We start from the raw sequence: 7,117 nt of genomic DNA, 5'->3' as shown, positions 1-7,117 counted from the left end.
GGTTACCTAAACAAACTCCATAAATCAACCTTCGCTTTGTTTGTGATTATAGAAACAACATTTTCTGTATCGACCTAATATGCTTAAATTATATACATAGTTTGGATACATATTATATTATACAGTAAAGGGTTTTCCCTTATTGTAAACAAAAAAAAAACAAAAAAAAATCGTTTACAATTATTAACTTCGTGAGTATTAAGTAGTCTTATTTCTGTTCTCACTTAGTCAATTTTCACTTTGCACTCTGCACCATTGGTTACCCCTGTACCTATTATTTATCTAAATAGCATACAGCTTAACATTGTTCTTATGAATTAATAAGTGTTTATTTATGATAACATTAGGTGCCCTATCTTCAATAACTGTATATGGGCCTGAAAACAAAGGATCTAGTTTTGAAGTTGACTCTTTCCTAACTAATACCTTGTCACCTTGTTTATATGTTACGGTGCTTGTTTTGGCATCGTATCTTGCTTTACTAACCTGTTTTGCATTTGCTAGCGTTCCTCTGGCCTCTTTCGTTGCTGTTTGAATTCTGTATCTTAGCTCTAAGGGGTAGTCGTCAAAATTGTATAGTGGTTCTATCTCGTTCTGTACATCTGTCGACAGTCTACAGGTTTTCCCGAATAGCAATTTGCCGATTCTTATTACTTTTTATTATTACTATCTCCTTAATCTTCCTTTGTGTGCACATCTTTACCAAGTCTCCCAGTGCTGCTCTAAGTGCTAACGCAGATCGAGATTCTTCATTTTCCGAGCCTCTCAACGACCCGACGCGTCTCACGCTGACGTTGATCGAGAATCTCGGATAAGATAAATAATATCATCATCCTTATTAAATACTATATTGTTTTCTATACAGTGAGCACGTAAAGGTTCGAATAAATTTATTTTCTCGAGAATGGACGATTTTAGAAAAAAATCCTGAAACAGGTCAATTTTTATTTTTAAATTACGACTTTTTGGCATATACATTATACTAGTGACGTCACCCATTTGGGCGTGATGACATCATCGATGATTTAATGAAAATAGGGATCGTGTGATAGCTCATTTGAAAGGTAATTTAATTCTTTATTCAGTAATATAAACATTAACATAATTATTTATACAGGGTGTCAAAAAATGTTTTTTTTAATTAAATTTATTGACATAAAAAGAGAATGTGTGTAACTTACTTAATTTAAAATATATTTTACTGCTATCAGAAAACAGAAAAAAATGTGTATTTGGCAAATAAATATTATTTTTTTGTTTAAATTCAATATTAAAGCAACCACCTACCAGCCTCGTGACAGTTTGAACATTTAATTTAAGCGAAAAGCCATGATTATTTTTCAAAAAAACATTTTTTTCTGTTTTCTGCGAGCAGTAAAATGTATTTTGAATTAAATAAATTACATACATTCTTCTTTTTATATCCAAAAATATTTTTTTGGACACCCTGTATAAATAATTATGTTAATGTTTATATTACTGAATATAGAATTTAATTACCTTTCAAGTGAGCTATCACACGACCCCTATTCTCATTTAAAAAAATCATCTATGGCGTCATCACGCCCAGATGGGTGACGTCACTAGTATGAGATATATGCCAAAAAGTCGTAATTTAAAAATAAAAATTGACCTGTTTCGGGATTTTTTTTTTCAAAATTGTCCATTCTCGAGAAAATGAATTTATTCCAACCTTTACGCACTCACTGTATATTTATTAGCAGATTTCAATTGTCTATGTTTGTATTCCTCCTTGTCTATCAGTTTTACTTCTATATCATTTTTCGGTCGTTTCAAAAATTCGACAACGTCCCGTTTATCAGTCCTTACATCCTCCGAATTCTGTACTTCTTCCTGCCTCTTAGCCTGTGCTCTTGTTGTCACCAATATATGTGTTTGCCTGTATCTCTGTTTATTTGTTTGATTTCTTCTGATGTGATTTCAATCCGTGATAAGGCATCTGCTGTCACGTTCTCTGCTCCTTTCACGTATCTAATTGTGAAGTTATATTCTTCCAGCTTTAGTTTAAATTTAGTTAGTCTGCTAGATGGATCAGTCATTCCAAATAGATATACAAACGGACGGTGCACCGCGGTGGTCTGTTAGGATAACAAATTTCTTTTGTAGTAAGTAATGTCTCCATTTAGAGATGCTTTTTGTATCTCCAACAGTTCCTTTTCTACTAAACATATAAATTCTTGAAGTATATGAATTTCTGTTCATTCTTTCTTTTTATATTCCGTCTTCTATTCCTATATACTATATAAAATAAAATCTTTCGCAAATCCCTTGCGTCTTCATTTAACCGCTTCTTCGGCTTTTCTTCTTTAAATAAATAATAATATCCACATTATCCACACTTAAAAATAATCCGATTCATAATTTCCGACTGTATGCATATTTAATTTACTTTTCTTCTCTTGCATACAAATACGATTGTCGGTAATCGTGACAAAATTTATTTCAATTAATTCTATTGACTTCATAAAAAAATAATCATACTTGCAAATTCTTTTTGCACCTTTTAACATTTCTTAGTTTATATCATAAATTAAATCTTAAATATATTGAAAATAAAATATTATATTCTATACTAAAATGTCGAATAGGATGGTAGTCCAGGGCGCATCTGTTTTGAGATGGACGTTGAGAGGTGACTCAAATTTTTTCACAGAAATTGCTTGAAAATAACTCAAATAATAATATTTGAGTTATCCTCCGACTCAAAATGGTCCGGAACATTGTTTAAATAGTCAAAATGTCAAAATATAAAGGAAAAATTCGATTTTTTTATTGGTTTTTTGATTATAACTTTAAAACTACTTATTTTTGAGAAAAGTTGTATAAACATAAAAGTCGCGTAATTAAATTTCCTACAATATACAATGGGTTAGAAATTTAAAAAATAGTCACCCTTGCTGCAAAATAGCAATAATTTCGAAAAAAAAAAACATACAAAAACAAGTATTCGCATTTTACGTTTTTCAACCATTTATGCTACACTTAGGACCTTCGTATTTTACCCAGAAAAACTTTATGAAACAGTAAAACAACACGGTAAATTTCATTAAGATCGGTTTAATAGATTTTGCAAAATAAATTTTGGAATACAGCTTTCGCAAAAAAAATTCATTTTTTTAAAATATTGCAGGACTGAAATTAAAGCAGATAGCAAGTTGAATTTTCTTTTGCTCATAGAAGTGTACTTTACCTCTTATTTGCAATTTGCAAAATTAAAATCGATTAATTACCACGGCGCCAGGAAATTTTTTAAATAAACAATAATTTTTGGTGCTACGCGCAGGACAGCGGTGTTCGATTCACACAAGTTGATTTCCACCAAAATTTTTTCCAATCTTTATCTAATATATTATTTTCTTACTCTATATTTTGTTATATTTTAATATTTTAATTCCACAAAAATCAAACTAATTTTTTTATTGTTTGTGAAATATTGATTAAACAATTGCATATGTTTAAAAATAATAAACATTTATTCTCTAAGTTAAAATATATGAACAAAGAAACTTTTTGCTAAAAAAAGTGTTATTTCAAAGGATAGAGTATGTGTTTTTATTTTGCAATAAACAAATTTATTTATTTATATCGAAATGTAATAAAAATTAAAATGTATCAATAATTATCAAAGGTCATTGGAATGCCCAATCAGAGCAAACTATCCGCTGTCCTGCGCGTAGCACCAATAATTAATGTTCATTTAAAAAAAATCCTGACGACGTGGTAGTTAATCGATTTTAATTTTGCAAATTGCAAATGAAAGGTACTGTACACATCTATAAGAAAAAAAAATTTAACTTGCTATCTGCTTTATTTTTAGTCCTGTAACATTTTGAAAAAATGAATTTTTTTTGCGAAAGCTGGATTGCAAAATTTATTTTGCAAAATCTATTAAACCGATCTTAATGAAATTAACAGTATTGTTTTAGTATATCATAAAATTTTTCTGGGTGAAATATGAAGGTCCTAAATGTAGCACAAATGGTTGAAAAACGTAAAATGCGAATACTTGTTTTTGTATGGTTTTTTCGCAATTATTGCTATTTTGCAACAAGGGTGACTATTTTTTAAATTTATAACTAATTCTATACTATAGGAAATTTAATTACGCAACTTTTATGTTAATACAACTTTTCTCGGAAATAAATACTTTTAAAGTTATAATCAAAAAACTAAAAGAAAATCGAATTTTTCCTTCATTTTTTGACATTTTGATTATTTAAACAATGTTCCGGACCTTTTTGAGAGGGAGGATAACTCAAATATTGTTATTTGAGTTATTTTCAAGCAATTTCTGCAAAAAAATTTGAGTCACCTCTCAACGTCCAAATCAGAGAACAAGGGTCCTTGTTCTCTGGTCCAAATGTACTAATATTTTTACTGATGCGCCCTGGTATATGGAGCATCTATCTGAATTAAAAATTAATCTATCATATGTATATGTACACCCTATAAAATATTATAAAATTATGTTCTAGATTCTCTAAATATTTATTATCTTATTAAAATAGTTGCAAAAATTCATGATTTTGTTACATCCTAACAACAAATATCTTTAGTTGCAAAATTGTCGACCATGTTACTCTAATCATAATACTATTATTGTAGGTCAGTTTTTATAAAAACACTGTGAAGTAACCTTGCTTTATTTACGTTAATTTGCTTCTATATAAACGCTTCAATAAAATATTCTATACTTTTAAAAACAATAAAACCTCGGTCAACATTCTAAACTTGACCTTAATAAGTAGTACATTCTTTCACGGTTTTTGCTGTAAATTTTAAAGAACCGCTTGGATTGACATTAAATTTGGCATACGTATAGCTTACATGTCAAAGAAAAAAAGGGATATTGTGCCGATGTGTGCTTTTGCCCTGGGGGTGACGTTCACCCCCTCTCGGGGGTGAAAAAATATATGTCCAAAATAAGTCCGGAAATGGGTAAACTGACGAACTTTTGTTCTATAGAGCTTTTTAGCCAAGTCAACATTTTTCGAGTTATTTTCTAGTGAATATGTTCATTTTTGAACAAAATATGCACATTTTCAGACGGTTTTTCGCAAATAACTCACAAAGTAAGTATTTTGTCGAAAAAACGTTCTTAGCAAAAATATATAAATATGTAAAAAAATGGGGTACGCGTTAGGTCTCTGGATCTCGTAAAAACAGAGTTATACCCAATGAAAAATAGATTCATATTCACCAAATTTCAAATAGAATATTTCGACGTGAAATATCCAAAAAATAAGCACTTTTTGGGAAAACCCATTATAAATTTTTTAAAGTGTCTGAAAATAGCTTTACTTCCATTTTTACAAAAAGTTTCTAGCATTAAATTTAAGCAAGTTACGCTCAAAATAAAGTTGGTCCCTTTTGTTTTGACAAAAAAAAATCGGGAAGACCACCCCCTAATTAGCAACTTAAATGAAATTAATCGTTACCGCTCCACAAATTATTTTACTTATGTTGTGTTTATATGATCTGTAAGTTTCATGGATTCAAAGTGCTTATTTTTGAAAAAATTTGGTTTCAAAGTAAAATTTTTAAAAGTTTTAATTTTGAAAAATATGCTTTTTTTCAAAATAACTTAAAAATTGTTCCAAAAATCTCGAAAACCAAAAAACTGAGAATTGCTTTTTTGAATATCATGTATTTTTTTGTTTTTCTGTTAGACAAAAATTGATTAAGATTTGGTGTTTCTAAATTTGCATACATTCGTGATCAGTGACTCGTTCAACCCCTTTTAACTACAGCCCTTTCAATAATAAGGACTTGGAACCGATGAAACTTACAGATCATATAAACCATATATACACGAGTCAAGAAACTTGTGAAGTCGTAACGACTAAGTTCATTTAAGATACTAATTAGGGGGTGATTTTCTCGATTTTTTTACCAAAACAAAAAGGGACTAACTTCATTTTGAGCGTAACTTGTTTACTTTTGATGCTAGAAATTTTTTTTATAAAACAAAAATGAAGCTTTATACACTTTAAATAAGTTGTAATGAGTTTTCCCCAAAATATGCTTCATTTTTTGTTATTTCATGTTAAAGTATTCCATTTGGAATTTGACGAATATGAACCTATTTGTCATTAGCTATAACTCTGCTTCTACTCGGTATAGAGACGTGATATATACACAATTGTTTCAAATTTGTTACAGGCTATATTTTTGCTAAGAATGTTTTTTCGACAAAATACTTACTATTTGAGTTCTTTGCGAAAAACTGTCTAAAAGCGTGGTTATTTTGTTGAAGAATTGAACATATTCACTGCCAAATAACTCGAAATATATTGACTAATGAAATAAAAAATTTTAGTAGCTCCAAAATGACACAAAATCTAGGCATCGAATAAAAAATTTATTTTAAGAAAGTGTATTTTTTTGTTCTTCTTAATGGCGGTACAGGCTCGTTTTTTTAATATTGTATTTAATTACAGAGTAATTTCCACATATTAATATATTTTTCAAATTGGTCTCTGTACCGCCATTCTTTATTATATTACGAATACGTGTGCCAAATATCTCGAAAAAATATTCAAAACTACAGCCGCAATCTTGGAACGCGTTTTGGCTACCTGTTGATCGCTACTGTTTCCTCTTAAACGATATGTAGTCGCCAAATAATAAATTTAATTTATTTTAAGTACATCTTTCTCTTAAGCTAGGAAGACAGGGTGGATTTCTTGCGAAGGGGTTGTAGCTCAATAATCGAAATGCGCATGATTTAGGAGTTTATTCTTAGAATATATAAGCTATAGGAATTATGTCAGCGATGCGATATATTTAAATTTTTTTTAGCATGTTTTTCTTAAGTAAAATCAATTAAATGGTTGTTTGGGGGTGAAGGGGATGAGCTCAAAAATCGAAACTATATCATTTTAAGAGCTCATAAACCGCTCGTAATTCTGCCTCAAAAATAAATTCAATATCCCCATTTTTAAGTAGTGGGGGGGAGTGGGGCTCCCACTAAAATATTAAATTCCTGCTCAGTGTAACGAGCTCAAAATTTTTAATTTGCCGAATATGAAAGCTCATAAATAGATCATAAATCATCGCTATTTGTTTTTTAATTTTTGCAAGTGGGGGGGGGCAG

Source organism: Diabrotica virgifera, chromosome 1 (assembly GCF_917563875.1).
Source record: "Diabrotica virgifera virgifera chromosome 1, PGI_DIABVI_V3a".
NCBI classification, from domain to species: domain Eukaryota; kingdom Metazoa; phylum Arthropoda; class Insecta; order Coleoptera; family Chrysomelidae; genus Diabrotica; species Diabrotica virgifera.
This window is presented reverse-complemented; position numbering follows the sequence as displayed.